The 22,619-nt window shown below is 40.5% G+C and overlaps 1 protein-coding gene across 7 annotated transcripts in view; it reads left to right on the top strand.

Annotated features, from left to right (window-relative positions):
* The window catches only part of MID1 (midline 1), a 350,551-nt gene that overhangs the window by 167,055 nt on the left and 160,877 nt on the right, over positions 1-22,619 (top strand). The window contains exon 1 of one of the 7 annotated variants that reach the window (XM_075914997.2): positions 21,562-22,193. The exons of 5 other annotated variants lie outside the window; for them this stretch is intronic. The gene's annotated coding sequence lies outside the window, so the exon portion shown is untranslated. Of the gene's footprint in view, positions 1-21,561; positions 22,194-22,619 lie in introns of those variants that run through there. One more of the 7 variants, XM_006120188.5, reaches the window with a different exon arrangement.

A 22,619-nucleotide genomic window follows, 5' to 3' on the forward strand; every position in this document is an offset into this window, starting at 1 on the left:
TTCCTTTTTGTTTCTCAGGTGAAGAAAATGCAGTGGAGAGAAAAGTCTCTAGGAGTATGTCTACTCTAGCTCGTTAATTCGAGCTAGGTAGGCAAATCAGGGAACAAATCAGGGGTTGGAAATGAAGCCTGAGATTTAAATATCCCGGGCTTTATTTGCATGTTCCCGGACGCCGCCATTTTTAAATCCCTCTTAGTCCGAATGAACTGCCCGCGGCTACACGCGGCAGTTTAAAGTTAATCTGAACTAAATCCTTAGTTTGGATTAACTTTTACTCCTCGTGGAATGAGGAGTAACCGTTAATCCAAACTAAGGAGTTAATTCGGATTAACTTTAAACTGCCGTGTGTAGCCGCGGGCAGTTCATTCGGACTAAGAGGGATTTAAAAATGGCGGCATCCGGGAACATGCAAATAAAGCCCGGGATATTTAAATCCCGGGCTTCATTTGCAACCTCGGTTCCCCGATTTGCCTACCTAGCTCGAATTAACGAGCTAGTGTAGACATACGCTAGGAGAGTTTGCCTGCTCTGTTTGTAGTTTCAGTCCTCTCTTAAAAACATTTCCATCTGAGAAACAGGAGACATGGAAACTATGTGGAAGCATGTTCTCTGCTGTTTTTCCCCATTGTTTGTGCATCTTTCTTCCTGCATGATTATTCTGTTTATTGCTTAAATGCAAATGAAGGCAAGAACACATGATTTATTTAGGGCAGACCTGTTTCATAACATGTGCCTATGCGGTTGAAACATGTTTTTAATCTCATATAGAGGCTAGACCATAACCAGAGCGAGAGGCAAGGAGGGCAGCTGCTGAGGGTGCAAAGTTGCAGGAATGGAAAAATGAACCAAAATAAGCAAGTAGTGGGTGCAAAAATGCTAGCTCATCTCAGGTGCTAAAATACCCAGTTACAAATTCTATATAGGGAATCTTAACTTCATATACAATGTCATCACATTTTCAAAAATCAGAACAGTATTGATCAGCAAACTCGAGTTTTCATACGAGACCTTTGTACTTTGTACAAAGATTATTACAATAATGTGGAGAGTGTGAATATAGTGCAGTGTTCGTTCCTTCACAATAGCTTACTGGCTTTTCACCTAGGAAGAGAGAGCAAATCTAATGTAAATAATGAATAGTATTTTTTTTTATTTCTGCCACATAAGAAGACTGTACAGGGATAGTGCATTATTGTTTTAGCAGTACCTGCTTGCTCTGCCAGTTAAAATGGAATTTGTACTTTTCCAATGTGGAACAGGTTTTTTTTTTGTAGGTTTGTGGATTTTTACGAAAGCTGTAAAAATTCATGCTACTCTGGGACTCAATATCTCAGGAAAATTGTGATTCTTAATTTAAAAGTATAAAAATGGGTTCAATTGTTTCTTAAGCAGTCAGTACTTACTTACACAATGGAATTACTGAACTCTGTTCCATATAGAATAAAGCAGCTTTTTAAATACTTTGTGGCCATGCTGGAGTTACAACAGGGATCAACTTTAATCCCTTGTATATTTTAAAAGCCCATAAGAGTGTATATATAGATATACATAGATCTGTCTATTGATAGACCTCCTTTACTATCTGGTGTCAACTGTTCACATATGGTCAGATTCTGCTCTTAATTACACCAGCATAATTGTGTCAACTTTGTTGGAAGTCATTTGGATTTACACTGGTTTAAATCAATACAGACGTTGGTGGAGTGACTTGGATTAGTTTGTGATGGCTTTGCTGGCATTACACCAGGGATGACTGTGATCACATTTGTGTGTATGTATATTAGAGTGTGTCTGTCAGTCTGAGTCCATCTGAGAGTCCATTTGTTCAAGAACACCTGCTAAACGGTAAGAACTAAGACCACCCATTTGGTATGCTGCTTCCTCTTAACCAAACCCTGAACCTGGTTTAAGTTATGGTATGGCCAGAAAACTGGAAGTGCGGAGAATGGGACTTGTGAGTAATCTGCAAACCTTGAAGGACCCTATGCCCTGGTCTACACTAGGGAGTTATTTTGAAATAACTCCCCTTATTTCGAAATAAGAAGCGGAGCATCCGCACTACCAAGCCCGTTATTTCAAAATAAGGGGCTGGTTAGTTTGAAATAATAATTCCTGCTTTCCACACGGAATAAAACTTATTTCAAAATAGTTATTTCAAAATTATGGTAGTGGGGATGCTCAATTGCTGCTATTTCAAAATAACTACTCCCCGGAGTCATTTAAAGTAATTACTCCCCAGGCACTAAGTTGAGGTACCATGTCCACTTTAAGAGAGTCTGGCTTGGACTAATTTCGAGGCTTCCCTGTAGTGTGGACATGCTATATCGAAAGTTATTTTGGTAATTATTATTTCAAAATAAGTTACTGTGAAATAATTTCTTAGTGTAGACATGCCCTTTCTGTAGTAACATCCAGAGTACATAAAAGCACACTTGTTTCTTGAAATTAGCGAAGCTATGAAATCCATAAACTTTTCCCCATGTTCTTACAACAGGAGTACCAAGTCTATGAATTTTAAAGCCATGGTAAATTTTTGTTGCCCTCCGTTGTGGATTTTAACACCAGTGAAAGATAATATTGCTGTTATTTTTTGAACGCTATTTTTTTGACTCTCAAAACTTCACCTTATGCTTTCACTGCATTCATGACACCCACAGAAAGATGAATAGGCATCCTCTACTTAGAGATTTACCTCATATTTAATCTGACCCATTAATTCCATCTGGCCGTTTGCTTGAAATGATTCAATGCCAATAATCCAGAGAAATACAAAAATCCTGTTAGCATCATAGTGTTCTGAAATCTGGAAATCAAGTGTCTGATGCTATGACCCATGAGGGGATAGTTTGTGTTAGTAAAATGGGTTGTATGGAGCTCAGCCACAAGAAAACTGGGAATATTTCCAGTGTACTAAACTGTGTATGTTAGAAATGGCAAGGAATGGTGGCAATACAGAGCTTTCTGCACAGTCATTTTTTATGTTCCATTGAGGTTTTCTTGTTTTAGTATTTAAAAAAATGTGCTGAAGGTAGATATGGTACCTATCATGTAACTCTAACTAGAAGAAAAATTTGATTTCAAAGCAGTAAGATTATCATTTAGAAGAAATACATACAGCAAATTCTGATTATTCAGCCATGAACAGTAGAAATGAAAGAAAAACATCCCTGGGTTCAGGAAGGGAATTGTGGGAAATGGTAAGAGCCACTGAGAACAGATACAAACATTAGTTTCTTGGCTACGTAGCTTCAATTTAAACAAAGTAAGATAATGCTGAGAGTGAGCGGTCTGTATTTTCAAGAATCATTAGTAATTTTTGGTTGCCCAGCCCGGGGACATTTTAAAAGGACCCGATTTTTCAGAAAATGTTGGACACCTGTTCTCCAGAAGCAGACCTCTAAGATGTCTCAAGCTGGACTCTAAAAAATGGACACAACACCTAGGGTTGCCAGATACTCTCCCAAAAAATACTGAACACGCGGGCTAAAACATTTTTGTCGAGTAAAAAGAAAAAAAGAACACGTGTGTCGGGCATACCAAAAAAAAAAAAAAAACTCACTGCCCGGTTTCAGCATGCAACCACAGGAGGTTCCACCAGGCTTCCATCCAATGCCCAGCCAGAAAAACAGAAAATACCAGACATTACACGTGGTAATAAGTAGTTACATAATAGGATGTAAAACCTGCATTTAGAGGAAACTGGGAAAGAGTAGGAAGAGACCTGCCTCGTACTGAAGCCACATCTTATGAGCAGTACCTTGCCAACTAACAGTCCATAGATATGCTGGGCTTGGCTTTAGAGATATTGGGTTATATAGCTCCTCCTCACTTAGCTCAAACTCCAAGCCCTTGACATTAGAGGCCAAGGCACCTGCTACAAAGTTAGAGGACGATACACACAAGCACAAAAAAGAAATATGTTAAAATGTCTTTCTCCCGTAGTTACTGTAACATTGTGGTTTCGTTCTGTATCTCAAATAACATTCTTAACAAATTATATTTGTCTATCAGTAACCATGAACAGTAATGCTAATATGGACACTAGCTGCAATGCTGGTGTAATTGAGGACAAGCTAATATTTTACATGCTAAATATTTAGCATTGTAATGTAATTTGTATAGCCTAAAATGTCCGAGGATTTTTTATAATGTGTTGGTTTTAATTAGAATCATAATATGAGCTGGCAGGGACTTTGGCAGTCCAGATGTAATTTTTTTAAAGTAAAAATCAGATAAGTTACAGTGGGAAAATTTAGATCAAGATAAGTCAGAAAAATGTATTTCAGTGACTTCACTTAATATATTCCAAATAAAAACTGAAGTGTTGTGATTTATAAGGTAGGCATTCCATGATGCTTCATGATACAGCATGAGGAAAAAGAGGTCATGTTTTTTTTTCTTTTTCCATAAGTGCTGCTGCCAAATTGGCAACCGCTCAGCATATGGTGATTTTAAGCCTTGCATCTATAATTTGCTCTGCTCAGAATTTTAGTGTGTGAATTCACTCAATACCCAGGAATATTTCTAACTTTCCATACAGCCAGGACACTATCAGTCAAATGCTGTTCTCTGTTACACAAGTGTAACTCCTGAGTAATTCCTTTTACATTAGTGGGACTTCAGAGGCAAAGAGCATCTGATAATCACACCAGCTATATTTAGATTCCTGGCTCTGGCTTTAGTTGCCTAACTCTGAAGCACTCAACTCTGAAATTTTTCACTATTTGGTTTTGTTAGTTCAAGAATCAATCTCTCATGATAAATTTCCTACTAGCTACCCATTATTTTATGGTTTTATGGTATTTATCACATAAAGATAGCTTGGGCAATCCTTTTTTTGTTGAAAAAGGCATGATTACATAGAGCCTCATCTAGTTGCTGTAAGAAAGGCTCTGTCCACCTCCCATTGAAGTCAAACACAAAGGTCCCATTGTCTGTAGCAAGAAGTGAATGGAGTCATGAGTGCTCAGTGCCTAGCAGGATCCCATTCAATGAACTTTGGTTTACAGGAACGCTCAGTTTTTTTTAACTTCCCTCCTTCATAACCACAAGCATTCACATAATATAAAGCTGTATGTCTTGGCACTGCATATGCTTATTTGAACAATACAATTTATATGTGACAATATAATTTACAATAAAATAAGTGGTACATGGAACACGTTTACCATTTATTATTAGGGTACTATATACTCTGAGCTAGCATGCTAAAAATAGAGAGTATTGGCAGCAGTAGAGTGATAGGAGAGGCTAGCCACTCTGGGTATGTATGCATCAGAGACCCTACTACGCACATATTGCAGGCACTTCGCGTCTCCCCAACTCACTCTCCCCCAGTTATATTCTGTCTTTTTAGAACACTAACTTGATCAGAGCCACTGTGTGTGTGTCTCCTCAAGATCAAATTCACACTTCCAGCTTGAAGTGTAACCATATCCTGTGTGTCCTAAAATTCTTGGTCAACTGTATGTTAAAATATTAATTTTCTTTCTTCCCAACCTTTCAAAACAATTGTTTCCTGAGGGATAGAAGACAAGTGGTGCTATGTGTTTAGTTTCCAGTCTTACTTCTTCACCTCTGAAGGCCTAGGTTGTAATCAGATTTAAGTGGCAGCTGAAATAAAATTAATGGTCTCAGTTTAGTTCCTGATGGAATTTTGTTAGCAGCCATCAGCAGTTAGTGGTTTGTACATAGCGGAGGTCTGGAATAATAGTGGTGTTGCCATCAAGACTGAGGAGCATTGGCTAAACTACAGGAAAAGAACTTTCAAAGTATGCTCTGCTCTTATGAAATCCAATAAACACTTTTTATATGCCACAAAAATTCACTCCGATTATACAGTGTAAAAAAACCCAACCCAACTCAACAAGCATCAAATGCCTTAGTTCCCATGGATGACAAAGAATACCAATGGTTGTTTTATGAATAGCAAATCTTTCTGTGTAATGTGTGGAGAAATCACTTAGAAGGAGGAAATGCATTCTGGTTAAAGTAATTTAATTGTGATTTTTGTAGCACTTTATTAAAAGTATAGCAAAGAAAGGGAATCTTTACATAGCAGAACAAGAGCAGATGGCTTATTATTTTTATGCTGTCCTTAAGCAGGAAACTATGCTAGATTTAAATTCTGACCTGATCATCTGATCTTTCAGCAGTGATTCACATGTGACTACTTCTGAATTTGTAACAAGGATGATATAGTGACATGACCCAAATTTGGCTTCCATAAACTAATCTTTGGTATGCACTAGAATTTAATTTTTAAAATAATAGTGATGAAGAAATGTTGATAAGTGGGGGGAAAAAAAGATGAAGCCTGGCCCATTTTGCTAAATTGTGAGAAGATGACCTGTAGTGCTCTTTAAAATGCACAATGGCAGTTAATCCCATTCTGTAACCCTATAAGGATGGCAAATGTGTACCATAATTCTCAGCAAGTAGGTTTTTGCAAGATGTGGAGCAGATGTAGCAGAAGAGTTTTTAGAGCACTGCACCCCAGCTGCTAAAATATATAAATGCTACTTCTTGAACGGATCATAGTTTAATGCCTGGTGCTGCCAGTCAAGACAGTGATTAAAAATCACCCATCCAGAGAATTACTCTTGGATGTTTTTATGCCAGGTCATGAGGATGGGGTTAAAGGGAGGAGAAGAGGAGGGTTTGTGGGTGGACGAATGGTGTCTGAGCAAAAGGAGGGAGGGAAAGCGGAGGAAACTTGGCTGGCTGGAAGAGAGAGAACAAAAACTCCCTTTTGGAAGCTCATTGCCAGCCCTGGAGTCATAATTTCTGTGTTCCTCATGAGTGGGCTACACCACTGTTGATACACCAAAAAGGGAGCAGAATTGTCAACAAAATGTCAGTGCCACAGAATTAATGCAAAGCTACTACTCCTTGTGGCTATATCAGACCAAAACCTGTCCATTTAGGAACCAGGCTGCTGTGAAGTACTCGGGATTTTTTTTAATATGTCTTTTCCCAGGTGCAAAGTGTGCAGTTCTTTTAAGCAGGCTGTTTGGTGTGTTCAAAGAGATTATCAACATTTATAGTAGTATAAAATACTCTCCAGTGTGAGCAGCATAGGAAACCTATTTTTTCCCTTTCCTGGTAATTCATTTATTAATCAGATGTGTGGCAATTTTTCCTTTGTTTTTATTGTATAATTGACTACTAGTTATTTTACTCCCAGGTACTAACTGATCCACTAAAAACAAGGGCTGGAGGAGGATGGGAGGAAATGTAGAAGTAAACATAGTTCATCTGCAAATTATCCTAACAAATGAAGAATTATTGCCCCTACCTGCAACTCCTCTTTCAGCATTAAATATTTAAGCGATGCCTGTGCTGCTGCCTTTTAAGTTCAAATTTACCTCCTTAGGTGTTTCTTCTCCAAGGCTTTTTTGCACATCATGTCTATGCTAATGAGGAGAAAATGCTTTGGTTTCTGATCACTGCAAGACATCAGCTCATGGAGTTGCTGGCACTCAGTCTCTTGCAAAGTAACTCTACCTACTATTTTTAATGGAGAGACTTTAGTCTGATAGATTTATTTCAGAGTACCTGAACCACACAAACCCCTTAATGCCTATGTTTTAATGGAATTAAGCAGAATGCCATAAAACCACTTAAATTCCAACTGACTCTTTTATATTTATGTTCTTCAAAAGTGAGGAGAAAAATGGAGGTTTTGCCAAATACAAATTCTGAGTTAGCAACATGAAAGAAATCTCAGAATATGGTCTGTGGCTAACATCCAGAACTGGGAGCAAGAGAGCTGAGTCCTGTTCCCGCAGACTTCCAGCTGCCACAGATGTGATCTTGGGTTAAATTATTTAGCTGAATGGGGCCAATAATAGTCAGATCCACTGTATTCTGCAATTCTTTGATCATGTAGCTTACTGTACAATTCACCCATTTCAAAGAATTTGTGTCATAATCTGACTGTTCATCTTAAAAAAAAGTTAGTCTAAAAAGTGCAATCTGATGTCATATCATTTCCCTATGTGTGCAAAGAACCTGAATCAATGTGTCATACTTCTCAGAGATTTATCATTTTGGTGTCCAAAGTGTCCTGCATTTCTGTTTCTGCATTGTAATGTAGAATTTTCTCAAAATATTATGAAATTTAGTATTTAAGCACAGAATTCCCTTTTTGCTGTAGACAGGTGCCCAACATTTTATTTTCTATCTCACAGCTTTTCTGTGATCTGTCTGTAGCTTCCTCTTGCTCTCTAGCTTCCCCCATAACAGGCCCAGGCAAAATACATCCCAGGGGCTGGATCCAGCCTGCCAAGCTACCAGATCCAGCCTGTGGACCATCCTGCTGGGACCCTCAAGCACATAGTTGCTGCTGGTTTAAAGCTCAGTCTACACATTTCTCTGCTTTGCAGGAAGGGGGAAGCTTCGTATGATCTTCCCACCCCCAGCTCAATCCTCCGCTCCTAGTGGCCAGAAATAATTGGCCAATAGGAACTGACCCTAGCCAATCTCTCAGCTCCTAACGAATGGAAACAACGAACCAATAGGAGCTGAGAGATTGGCCTGAAGGATGGGGGCAGCAGCAAGTATCTTCCTGCTCTGTGAGCTAAGAGCCAGGTGGAGGGTGAAGCTTGCAGTTTTAAGTGGCCTGAGACTGCAGCAGGCAGGGAGCCCAGCCTGCCTTGGGGGTGCTGCAGGCTTAGGTAAGCACCAAAGCCAGAGCCTGCTTCTGTCATCTCAGCCCTTCCTGCACCCCAACTCCCTCCCCCAGGTCATCATACAAACCCTCTGCACCCCTCTTCACCAGTCACAACTTCCTTCCAGAGTCTTGCCCCCAGGCCAGAATCCTCTCCTGCACCCAAACACCCTCCAAGACCCTGCACCTCATCCCTTTGCCCCAAGTCACCACCCACACCCTCTGTAGTCTGCACCTGCTTTTTCCCTTCTCCCAGGTCACAGCTCCCTCCCAGATTTTGCACCCTTGCCTAATGCTCCTCTCCCAGGCCAGAATCCTCTCCTGCATCCATACCCCCTCCCTGACACTATATCCCTATCCCCTGACCCAGGTCACAACCCCCTCCTTTGTGCAAACTTCCTCTCAGAGCTCACACCATCTGCTGTACCCCATGCACCCTTCTGCGCCCAACCTCCATCCTAGACCCGGACCCTCTCCACGGAAAAGCGCGTTCCTTGATCACGTTCCAAAATCTTGGAGTGGCCCCACCTCAAAAATTATTCCCCGTTCCTGCCCCATAAGTAGGTGTTAATTGGATTGCCGTGAATTCTCTCTCTCTCTGTAGTTCCACATAAGAGAATCCCCAAAATCATCAACAGATCTTAGGGCAAGGAGCATTTTCAACTGTGAGCCATGGCTGTCTGTTTTCTTGGAGATGGAGACTGAGGAAGAACATGAAAGGAGGAAATTTCATGTAATACAGTAAATGTTGCTATGGGATTTAGGAGTTACAGCCACAGAATTTAGGAGCTGCTGATGTGGAATATTTGGAGTCCTTGAGAATACCCACTGAAAGGGCTGTTGTGAGGGTTAACTAATATTTGTAAAGTACTCTGAGCTCTCCTATGGAAGGCACCTATAGAAGTACAAAGTATTTTTTAATTAAAATTGTGAATTTTGTCAATATGGAAAATGCATAAAGGAATCACTTTATAAATGCTTTCTTTTGTTTCCTCCTTTACTTGACTTCCAGCTTGTCATAGTCCTTTACTCCACAGTTCACAGCATCTGTCAGTGGTAACAGGCTAAGTGCATTCTCCAAATACCCTATGCTAATGCTTTGCTTGTGTTGTCCAAAAACCCTTTCAAGGCAGTTTAGCCACCCTGATGCATTCTCTCTTCCATATTCTTCCTTAATTTTGACAGAAAAGCCCCCAAACCTCCAATCTCTTGGTGCTGCTACTCAGGCACAAAGACTTGAGGCCATTTCAGGTACTATAAATTCAACAGCAGTGATTCTTGCTTGCCATTGGCACACCCATGTGAGGCCAGATCCTCAGCTGGTATATGTGGTTTATAGATTCATGGACTCCCACTAAGCTATGACCCACTTACATCAGCTGAGGCTCTAACTGATGGAGTCGTCTCTTATGAAATGTCTGTCTCCACTGCATAAAGTTGGAGGTAATTAAAAAAAATGTGTTTGCTTGTCTAGAGTACTTTAAATGTGCTATTTTTTATGAGGAATTTGTGTATCAGTCATTTCACTGATAAAACAACATGTTAACCAATCAACTCTTAGATTTCAGTGTTAAGGTGAAAACAATTCCATATCATTCAGAAAGTCTTACTGCGCTGTTCATAAATTTAGTGTTGGCCTCTGCCTGCCAAATCTTTGTATAGTTTATGGGTTCAATGAGTATCTCCTCTCAGAATCCTTATGTCTAGGGTAAGATTCATACAAGAACCCAAGCATCTCACTCTTAAATCTGTGGCTCCCCCCTGAGGTTGGCTGGAAGCTGTATTATATTTCTGACTCCCTCTTTACATACTCTTTGTGGGTCCTGAACAGCATTGTTCCCAGAAGACCCTTCATGCTGGGTATTCCACAGTCTGGTTTTGTCCTGAGCCCGCTTCTAGAGGAATATCCAGGGGGCATAGAAGGCTGTGGTACGAGTGCTCTGTAACAGAACCCATATACATGTAACTAGTTCCCAGATACAGTGCCAGGAGATCATATTCAGGAATATACTAATTATTTCTGGGGTTTGTATGATGGAAAAAAACTTGATGATACAAATTGCTTCCTGTAATTCCTTCCTCTGGATGTTTACATAGAGCTCAATACCACAAGGAGCCCTGGTAGTTACTGATGTGGATGGGCCTGATATTCAAAGGAGCTGAGCAACCACAGCTTCCACTATCTTAGTGTGTAAATTGGGGGTATTACTGAAATTTGAAATTACCCGTCTGCTCGCAGCTGTCTGTGTTTGTGGGATTACTCAGATGCTGTTTAAATGGAGCCTTTTTTTTTGAGCTGTGGGGTTGGCGCTCCACAGAAAGGCATTGTCAGAGTTGGTGGAATGGGAAACGGGCTCTGGTGGTGGCTCTTCTCACTTCTTGCCTGGCCCACCGCTAGATTTTGGAGATCTGCCAGTTGTAAAAAATAAGGGGAGCCCGTGTTTAACAGAAAATCCAGTGCCTGTATTGTTTTTAAAAAGGGGACAGTGCACCATGGCAAAACTGAAAAAGGGAATATGTAATTGATCTAATTTGTCTAATGTCTTCATATTCCCTTGCTACTATTAGAGATCTGTCCCTTCAGAGGGCTTTCACCTTACAAATCAGCTTCTCCTGCTAAATCCTGCAATAAAACACTAAATCTACTTCATGTGTTCTGTTTCTTCATTTTTTCCTCTCCTTTAAAGCAGAGTGGCCTTGAACAACGATATTTTTGAAAGTCGCAGAAAAAGAATGTGAAAGTTAAATCTATTGAAAAGTATCTTCGTCTTTATTTTCATAACACCGGCTCATTACTGAGTTAGCCATTTTCATGCTGTCCAACTCATCATGTCCTAGGCCAGGGATGGGCAATAGAAAAAAGGCAGCCCACAGGGTTAGATCCTGTTTACTTGTGCGTGTGCCGGAATTGGAGGATTGTAGCTTTTGTTGGCTGAAAATTGCACTTTGTGGCCAATGCAAGTGGCGGGAAGCATTGTGGACCAGGATGCTGCTTCCTGCCACTCACATTGGCTGTGAATGGCGATTTGCAGCCAACCAGAGCTGCGATGCTCCGATACTTGTGGAGGCACAGGTAAACATGGAGGTGGGGGCCTGCTAGGGACTAACCCTGCAGATGGCATTCGGTCTGCAGGCTGGAATTTACCCACCCCGTCCTTGGCACAGGTATTGATCAGAAAAAGGGCAATAATTTCACTCATGGCATGGATTTAGAGGGCTTAATTCTGCCCTTTGACAAATTGCTGCACTTGTATGTACATGCCAGTGCAGAACTTTTAAGAAAAGGGGAATGCTGCATAACAGGGCAGGGCTGAGCTCTCATTGTGTCAATCTCCTCTGCAAGACATAGTGGAAGCATTTCGTTTTTCTGTAAGTGGAAATAAAAGAAAAACTTTAGCTTTATTGTTTTTTCCAGCTTCTGCATTAAACAAACATACTTATTGATTATTTCTTGGACTAGAAGTGGGTATGCTTACTGTTCTTACTCAGGAGAGCTCTCAAAGAAATGAGGACAGAAGCCAAGAGAGCTCTTGATCACCTCAAAATATAAATTGATTTAACACTGATAAATCGTGGCAAGGAATGTGCAGTTGCTTTAGCATGGTTAGCAGTGTGGAGTAGGCCTCAAAAAGTCTAGTTTCTAGCTGCAATGTTTGTTATACTGCAATTTGTAAATGACATTTACATCAGCATTCTAGCCCAGTGGACTTCATGATCTGAACACAGTGTAATATGGGTTGTGGTGCAGCTGGGGCTGGAAGAGGTAGGACCACAACCCCATCCCCTCCACTGAGAACCCAGCCCTCCATGGGGAGGGGAGAAGGCAGGGCAGCGCACCGGGACTGCTCACCCCTTAGGAGGGGAGGAGGCGGAGCAGTGTGTTGAGTGCGAGCCAGCCTCTCCGGAGCATCAGGGGGAGGAAGAGAGGTGAGGGAGCATGGACGTGCAGCACGGCTCCCCCGCCTCACCCAAGTGAGGAGGCCGCCCGGTTCCAGACTCCTCGGCCAGGAGCACTGGGAGGGCAAGTGGTGGGGGCAGCAACACTCTGCCCCTAGGATGCCTACAGCAGGTGCTCTGGGGGTGGAATGTGGGCTGGGCCTGGCTGGCAGTTTGGGAAGGCAGTTCTCTCACCTAAGCCATCAGATGCCCATGCAGAGTAAGAAAGCCAGCTTTGCGCTGAACTGGCTGACATTTGGATTGGGTTTGCAGAAGAAAAGGTTCTTGGCCAACTGCACCTTTTCATCCAAGCTCTAGATTGTGATTCCTTCTTATCTGGCTATGTGAAGTCCAAATTCAAATGTCATGACTTTGTGCCACAGAAATGACACTGAATTTACATGCAGATGCTCTTAGTTCAGAAGACTCCAATGAGCTGACTTTTTTTTATTTTTTTTCTTAATCCTACCAGAGATTTCTCTTGTTAAATCTTTGTGGTTACTTTCTGGAATGTGGAAGGAGTTGCAGCTGTGGTAACAGCAGTTTGTATGTCTGATTGCTTCAAGCATTAAGGGCAATTCTCAGTCTGGTTTTCAGTATTTGGATCAAAAGAACAGGAGACACCACTAGAGCAGTCTTTCATTGATGAATTGATACATGCATGGATGAACAGAAACAAGAATATAAAGGGCTGGTAGTCTTTCTGAGAATAACGGCACCTGAAAATTGAACTAAAAACACAGAAATTAGTTCATATCTCTAACCACATCTAGTGCATGCTTTGATTAGTTTTAAAATAGCATTCCTGTCTCTATTTATTTAATTTGAAGACTGCTTGGTACACAGATTACTATCAGACAGTGAATGCTAAGGGCAATCCAATTTCCAATTATTATATTATTGTGGTACTGCCCCTTTGTGCCTAGTTTTACTTACACACACACACACACACACACACACACACACACACACACACACACACACACACACACACACACACCCTGCTCAAAAGAGGTTACATTCTACACTGATTGAAAATACAAAAGAGACAATACAAAAGAGAAGCTGTGTGAAGAAGAACTTTCTTTTATTAGTTTTAAACCTGCTACCCATTAATTTCATTTGGTGTCGTCTAGTTCTTCCCATAATAGAAGAACTAGAAGACACCAAATGAAATTAATGAGTAGCAGGTTTAAAACTAATAAAAGAAAGTTCTTCACACAGCGTGTCGTCAACCTGTGGAACTCCTTTGTGAGTAGTCCCACAATAATAAAGTTAATGTGGGTGTGTTCGTCGGATTGGGATGAGGGAGCACTGTGTGTGCGTGTGAGTGAGGGGAAAACAGAGAGAGCATGAGAGTCCCTCTGGCACTTGCAAACAGGAGGGACATTTCTTTATCTGCCACACAGGGTTTCGTTACTATGTGGGAAAAACACTTTAAGTATCAGGCCCTTAATTTAATTAAAATAAGATGCTGATAATGGACATAGTTTTGTCTAGAAATAGTCATAGAATGAATGATGTAGTCATCTAAAAATAATCATTTTCATAAGATAAAGTGCAGCCTCCAGGGAATATGTGTGGGAGAGAGGAATGCATGCAACAGGGCTTGGCCAGGAAAATGTGGTGGCTGAAGTCATTCCAAATAACGTGTTGGGACTTATTCCTCAATCCAAATGGCCACTGTGAGATCCATCTGTGCTGCTTACAGTGCTGACATGATACTACTGTAACATATCCCTCTTTGTTAAGAAGCTTTGGACCTGATCCTGCATTCTTTGTGTACTCAAAGCTCTCATCAGCGTCAGATTAGAGGTTTTAAGAAGTATGTTGAACTTGCAGTCCAAGAATGAAGAGAATGCACAGGCTTATTTTTGACCATCTGACTCTCTTCCCCACAAGATCTGATTTGATGTCAGATTGAGAGTGAGTCCATCCATCTGTTGGATGAGGGAGGAAGGAGTCTGCACATAAACCCTCTACACTGATGGCTGTTCTTGTAGCGGTTAACTTTAAAAATGGTCATCGCTATAGCATAGTTAACATTTTATTCTGCTTGGCTAACAATCTTCTCACAGTGATCACCTATGTGAAAAACTGGAGGCAGGCTGAAGCAATTGACCAAAAGATACAAAAAGCACTAACTCATGAACCCACACTCTGCACTAATCACTGATTTAACATGGTGCTCCTATAGTAAAAAGCATGGCATTATTTTCAGAGAATCTAAGATAATAATATCCTAATTCTGGGTCTTCCAGGATTGAGGAACAAAAGACCCTGTCATTCTTAAAAAAAATAAAAAATAAAAATAAAAAATTACCCAACCAGTTGAAGTAGTGTGCAAAAAATCCGCCAGTGTCTATCGGTTGACTGTATTGAATCTGCAACCAAAAATGAGATCTAAATTATCCAGAACAGTGACATGGAGAATTTCCAATCTTTAATCCTTTTTTTTTAATCAAATATTTGCCAGGAAACAAAGGGACTTGGCCACACAATACTAGTTGTCCCATATAACTCAAGCATAATGTTAAGATACGCTGTTTATAAAACAACCCTTTCCTATTTGTAACACTACTATATACAGCAAAACTAAGATATCTGGTATTATGCTAAAGAATATATTTTGATTACAGTCAGTGTTGAAGCTTTTAATACCATACATTAAATTTAGTTTTGTTCTCTAGCTTGGCAATTTTGTTCTTTAGCTTGGCGGAGGTTTGAGACTGCAACATTTTCAGAATGGTATTTCGGTACCCTAAAATTTCTATAGTGGTGGTTGTGATATAAGAGCCTGAGTAGGACTATATTAAGAAACATACATGATCCTTACATTCCAATCAATATGTTGAAACAGAAAAGCATGTGGATAAGTGAAATCAGAACTCATCATGGTAAGACATTTATTAAAAAGGGAGACCACTGCTAGATTAAGGTTTAAGGCACATCATACCAAGGGAAGGAAACACAATATTCACATTAGACATAAGAAAAGGATGCAAAGTAGGGACTGAGATTCAAACTTACCCAAGGTTTTAGGATATCTGGATTTGAGGTTTCAATCCTGTCTCTAATCCCCAGTGTAGCCTAGGGTTATATGTATTTCCACACATTCCAGCTGGAACTCCCATCTCCCTAAGGCTCCTTTAATAATCCCAGTCTGTGTTTTGTGTTTCAGGCTGAACCACATTTTCCTATTCCTGTATCTTTAAAGCAGTTTAAACAAACTCTTGTTACTTATTTGTTACAACGTTTTCTTTTTCCACACAAGAATTCTGAGAAGTTGCAGGGCATTGTTTTTATGATGGAGCTGCTGTAAGAGGAGTCAGGAAGAACAACCCCATTCTTACAGGGTTTTTCTCTAATGGTCTGAGTAGTATGCCATCTCTGTCCGTTGAGTACACAGGAACACACACAATTCTAATCCTCACCTCTTTTTTTTTTTTCATATGAGGGATCTGTCACCCTTTTCACTGCTGCTTTTCTAATCATTCTCTGTCTTTCCAATGGTCAGACTAGAGTTCAGTGCTTTACTGTCAGTTTAACAACCTAACAAAGGAGCTATTCCTCTCCTCTAGCCAAAAAAGAAAACACAGTTGCTGAGTGCAAGGCTCCGTTGATCACAGGGGAATGTTAAAAGCATGTCCTAATAGTTAAGCTGGATGTGGAGGTAGCTTTTAATTTAAAAAAACTTACAAGGGATTTCAATATAGTATGAATGAAGAGTGTTTGTGAATGGCTCACTTCGAAGTTTAGAAAGATATTGTCTTATTTGAGCAAAGGAAATCTCATATTTGATGGTACAGTTCATAATCTAGTCATTTTTAAAATCAAGTACCCTACAGTTCTTCCTTCACTAAGTCTCAAGGACCACCAAAGAGTACATGCTGCTATTGAAATTCAGATTTGCCAGTCTCCAGAGAGCTCTAATAAGATTGCCACTTTTATTTACTCATTGGGCCAAACTCTTGAGTTTACTTAAATGCTAGTGTAGTGTGAAAGGGAGTATAAATGGCACAGTAGTGTATCATTTTAATGGAGTTGCCAATCCTTTTTCTAAGGCATCCTTCTCAGAGAGAGCAAAAGGTGGGGGTGTAGCAGACAATGGGAGACTGCTGTGAAGCCACCATTTAAACGCAACTGTAGTAAAGAGAGTGTAGCATATAGCAGCCATGTAAAGAAGGTTAGTATAAATAAATTTAATATAAATAAGCCATCTGTGGGAAACTTCCATCAGGGGAGATGCATTTCCTGTCACATCACACCAGTTCTGTATTTAGCTTCTAGTAACTGGGCTGGATTCTCAGTCCAACTCTGCTCTCTTACTACACAAAGGGATTGTAAACCACATGTCAGTCCCAAACTGCAGATGCACCTGGCATGAGTGTAAGGTCAGCTCCCATGCCTCCTTCTCTCTTGGCCTCAGCTACCAGGAGCATATGTGGTGTGGCGAGAAGGAGTGGCTGGAGAGCAGTGCACTCTGGGAAGCTTCAACTAGCAGAAGAGTTCTAGATCTCTAAGAATGTGCTGTTCACAGCATCTGTACGGCTTTTCTAACCTTCATGTTCAGCTGGTGAGAGTTACAGAACTCTGATTCTGGCTCCCAGACAGCCCCCCCCCCCCCCCCCCCCCACACACTGTGCTCACCTAGTAAAAGTTGGACAAGACAGAAAAACTAGGACATTTGATTTTTTTCTTGAACAATCCTTTTACTTCCAAATAAACTTCCTCAGAAATTGAAGGAATAACATTTTCACTGTCTCCATCAAGCTGTGCACATAAATAAATCAGCATGTGTGTAAGCATCCTTACACTTGACCAAAGACACAAACTGAAGACATGTAAGCCAGCAAACACTATTCTTAAATGTCAGCCTCCCTGAAATTTTTATTTTTCTCTTTGTTAATATTATAGTGGTGTGGCTGGGCCCTCATCTCACTGTACTGCATGGCTGCATTTGCATCCTGCATGGGGACTGATTGCTTGGAGTGTCAGCTGCCTGACAGTTGTGCCCCCAAGAAATCAGTAAAAAAATTAAAAGTACTTTAAATTTCAAAAATGTAAATGTTCAATTTTAAATCTTGGCATTTTTTTAACTTAAAAATGGGTGCACACACAGGAACATTCTGGTATGGTATGAAAAAATGAGCAAAAATGAAGTCCATTTTCCACTGAGAATTGTGTTCTTTTAAGCAGAAATGGGCCATATTTTTGCCTATCTTCTTACCAGAGGTCCTCTGTATTGAAAATAAACACACGCACACATACACCCCTTGTTGTTTTCATAAATGGAAAACATTTTAATCTATTGAAATACTGACACATGAAATTGCTACTAAATCTTTTTTGGTCTGTCTAGGTATTTATATCTTGCTCACCAACCTAACATTTGAGCAACCCTGCCTGCACCACAAAGCTTAACAACCCTAACACCACCACAAGTAACTGGTCTCTGGACTGCAGGGTTCCATGGGTTGGAATTAGGGATGTGAAGGACTAGTTGACAGGATAGTCGACTAGTCGTCTTCCCCACTGGTTCCCCCAGTGCCTCTATCAGATAGCACAAGCTGAAACTGGACTGTTCAGGTGAAAAACAGATAGTTGGGTCACAACCCTACTAGAGATGTAAAATCCCATTTAATTTTCCAGTTAAGTGTTAAGTTTAACCAATTAATGGATTAAATGGGGCAGGCAGGGGAGGCTGCTCTAGTTCAGCTGGACTGGAGCATCTTCCCACTGTGGTCAGGGGCTGCTCCGGCCAGGTTGGAGTGCTTCTGCCCATGGCCCGCTGGGGCCGGGCCCGCTATGGATGAGGGCTGCTCCTGCTGGGATAGAGTGCTCCTGGCCGTGGTGTGCCAGGAACAGGCTCACCTTGCTCAAGGGTTGCTCTAACGAGGCTGGAGAGCTCCCACCTAGAGAAGGCCCTATGAGGCTGTAGCAGCCCTCTGCCCCGGCAGGTGAAGGGCTGCTCCAGCCCCCAAAAGTTAATTGTAACCATAACCTTAGCAGATGGTGCTTACCAGTTAACTGGTTCAGCAATAGCATCCCTAAATCCTACTTGCTTAGCAGAACCACTTTGTGTCAAATCTTCTTTGAGTGGTGCTGTGGAAGGTCCAGGATTCTGCAAAACCAAAGTGACAAAGAATAAAACTATTGGAGAGCCTGCCCCCAGAAATATGTTCTTTCTCTCATTTAAAACCTGCTTCAACTCTGAGGGGTAAAGACTTGCCGTTGATATCAGAAGGTGAGAAATGTGCTCTTTTGGGGTCCTGCTTCCTTATCCACAGAATGTCATGAATGTCCACAGGAAATGAATGTGAAGAGCGGAGGCTAGCACGTGTTTCATGAAAAGGTGTCTTTTTAATATTTAAAATGCTGAGTGAAAGATAAGGCAGCAGGTGAACAGTCACTTAGATGCATGTTTTAGATTAACTTAAAAGGGCTGATTGAAAACTAGATCTAAAATGGCCAAGGGGACACAGCAAAAATGTTTGCTTTTGGGAACAAGTTCTTTGATTTTTTTTTCTCTTTTTTATCTTGACCACCCATGTATTTGTTGGCACGGGTATTTCCAGACCTTGAAATTGTCCCATGCAGTATGCATAAAGCTTTTCCAAAAATACAGTTTGCAGCATAATAGCTGCCCAAATGCCTGCTTACATGAATAATCCCACTGAAGTGTATGGTCAGCTCATGAGAGTAAAGTGAGAAGCATTAGGCCCTTGATAGTTTTCTCACTGAATGTAGACAAAAATCTCCCTTTTAATCCCACAAGTAAGTTCAGATCAGAATCGGGCCCTTTGGTTAGAACAGACCCTTCTCCCACTAGCCTTTGCTCATGTTCAAAGGGGGACTCTGGAAACTTTAATGTTCTTATTTTGTGTAACAGGTTCAATTAAATAATCTTAAATTAAATTAGGGAGATTTAAATTAGGGAGATTTCCATAATGGTGTGTTAGATAATCTGTTTGGCTCCCATTGAAACAAGTATCTGAACACCTCACAGTCTTTTTATTGTAGGTAGCTATCCCCACAACAACAGTGTGAAGTAGGTAAGTGCTGCGAGTGACTGGGTTGGATTCTCAATCCTACCCTGCTCTCTCACTACACAAAGAGAGTGCAAACCACATGCAAGTCCCACATTTCAGATGCTTCTGGGAACTGAGGCACTTAGAGATTAAGGCCTTCATGAACAAAAAGAATTCGGCACCTAGAAAATCATAGTGATTCACAAGCCTAAGTGAGGTAGACATCCTATACAACGAACAGGAAGAGAGAGGTTCCTTAGGGTACATCTACACTGCATGGCTATTTTGGGATACCTACAGCATCCTGAAATAGCTACCCCATGTCTACACAAGCTGCCCTTTATTTTAAAATATTTTTTGAAATAACGGACGCTCTATTTCGGAATCCCGGTAAATCTTGTTGCATGAGGGATAAGGCATGGCTTGAAATAGCATGTTATTTTGAAATCTGGTGCTGTGTAGAGACACCAAATTTCAGAATAAGCTATTTCAAAATAGATTTGAAATAAGATACGCAATTTGCACTATTTTGAAATTTGGTGCTTTCTACATAGCACCAAATTTTAAAATAAAGTGCTATTTTGAGACATCCTTTAATGCTTGTGGAATGACGGTTACTGGGATGCCAAAATAGCGTGCGCCTGTTATTTCGAAATAATGGATGGCTTGTGAAGACGCAGTGGAGCTATTTTGGGATACCTCTGGTGTCCCAAAATAGTAAGCTATGTCTACACTGCCTTCTCTTGCGCAAGAAAATATGCAAATGAAGCGAAGCGGTGAATATGGCTGTGCCTCATTTGCATACTTAATGAACCGCCATTTTGCGTAAGGGGTTTTTGTGCAAAAAGGAGCCATCTACATAGCTCCTTTTTGCAGAAAACACCCTTCTTGTGCAAGAGCCATTCTGCCAGTTTTTTTTTTTTTTTCAGGAAAAACGGCTCTTGCGCAAGAGGGAGTTTTTGCACAAAAAGAAGCTGTGTAGATGGTTCCTTTTTGCACAAAAGCCCCTTGTGCAAAAATGGTGTCTCATTAAGTATGCAAATGAGGCATGGAGATATTTACTGCTTTGCCTCATTTGCATATTTTCTTGCACAAGAGAGGACAGTGTAGACGCAGCCTTGCAGTGCAGTTCACAAAAGCCAGCACGTGAGACAGGGAGCCACCTTTTCAATACCACCAGGCACATGGGTGATCCAGGATTCAGTCCTCTTCCCTAGTCACTCTAATAATTTTTTCATTGCAGGACAGCTTCAAAAGGGAAAATCCTTTAAAAAAAAAAAAAAAAAAAAAAAAAAAAACCCTGACTTTATTTATGCCAATAAGGGTTCCAACCCATTGTTTTAAGGAAATGAAACACATAGGAAATTAAATAATCACAATATTTCTTCTTCCATTGTAAACAAAATGCAAACTCATGAGGAAAGACCAAAGAGAAATGTGTGTGTCTTGCATCCTTATGTCCAAAGATCTGAGGTATGTTTGCTTTCACTATGCTGTGCTGCAACTGCATGAAAGAAGTCTATGCAACATGAAAAACAGAAAACACCAGGAAGTAATTCTTTCCTGCTGTTTCCACTTTAACATGAATTTTTTAACACCTTTGTTGGAGTCCAAAAGTCTGGTATAACATCAAATGGCTTGCAGTTGGACATTTTACATGGGGCTTTTAGATTAATCTGTACCTTACTGTTGCGGTTTCTTTACTTGCACACTGATCACTTAGCAATGTTTTTTACAAAACTGTAATTACTCAGTGTTTCACCTCCTGAACAAAAAGAAATGGCTTATTGCTCTGTTGTATTTGGAAGGAAATTCTTTCCTGCAGAAGTAGGTATTTCACGCAGCTGTCCCAGGTTTTAGGTGAATACCTGCCAGGCTTTGTTTATGTGATGTATTTTTAAATACTGTTTGAAGACAACAATACAAATAGCAGGGGAATCGCTTGATCTGGCCATTTTTGTCCTGTAGTGTTCTGCATTCCAGAAGAAAAGTTCTGTACTGTTCAGATTGTGAGACAGATTTTGCCAGTTCAGGTCAGTCTTCTTTACAGGCATGGGAACTACAATTCATTATTCAGCTCCGGATTAATTACACAGCAGGCTGAGCTTCTACTTGTTCAAGTTATGCGGCAGTACAGCCCAATGTCCTTATTACAAGCCATCATTGTCGGACAGGTTATAGAGAAGCTCTGTAAGAGAATCTGATCCTCGTTGCTTTTTCACTCGATTTAAGTTGAATGCTGAGAGAGATTTTGCTTTAGGGTCAGTGACGAAGGCATCTGGATTGCTGAAGGATTTCTAATTCTTAAACTCTGACGGAGGTGATTAGGTGGAGCTGGTTTTCCTGGAATTGTAGGGTAGACTTTCCTGTTGTGCTTCAGTGTTAACTGTCTCACAGTTACAGACACAGTCACTGTACCACTCCAGGATTACTGGGATAGTTTTAGCTTCTACCATCTGGCCTTTTTGGCCTATCAATATTTTTTGAGTGGTCAGCGTGGTCTTTCTCTACAGCAATGTATCAGCCAAAAGAACTAGGGCGAAATCCATCGGTGGGTATGTGTGTTGATACGTTCTTTAGAGTTGAAACAGATACTTAATTTTCAATGGCAAGATAACATTTTCCATTTTCAAAATATTTTCAAATGTGTTTAACAATATGGTAAAGCAGCATTTTATGTTTTTGTGCTATTAGAGAAAATGATCTTCTCCGTAGAGAAAGTTTTAACAAAAAAGGGAATGTTTCTCGGTAATAAGCTATTTTAAATTGTGTTCATGCTCTTCTTTTATCAATTGGTGGTATGCTACTAAAGAAACCTGAAAGAGAAATATGTTGGGCATCTTTATTCTGTTAAATTCAACTTGATCGTGCGGCTTAAAAAGTATTTAAAAACAAAAGTGTAAGGAAGTACATTTTCCCCTCAGTTTTGTCATGTACACATGAAATTCCCTATAGCCCTCTACAGTGCTTGTGCCAAAATT

The sequence above is a fragment of the Pelodiscus sinensis genome, chromosome 1 (genome assembly GCF_052426305.1).
Source record: "Pelodiscus sinensis isolate ZL-2025 chromosome 1, ASM5242630v1, whole genome shotgun sequence".
NCBI classification, from domain to species: Eukaryota; Metazoa; Chordata; order Testudines; family Trionychidae; genus Pelodiscus; species Pelodiscus sinensis.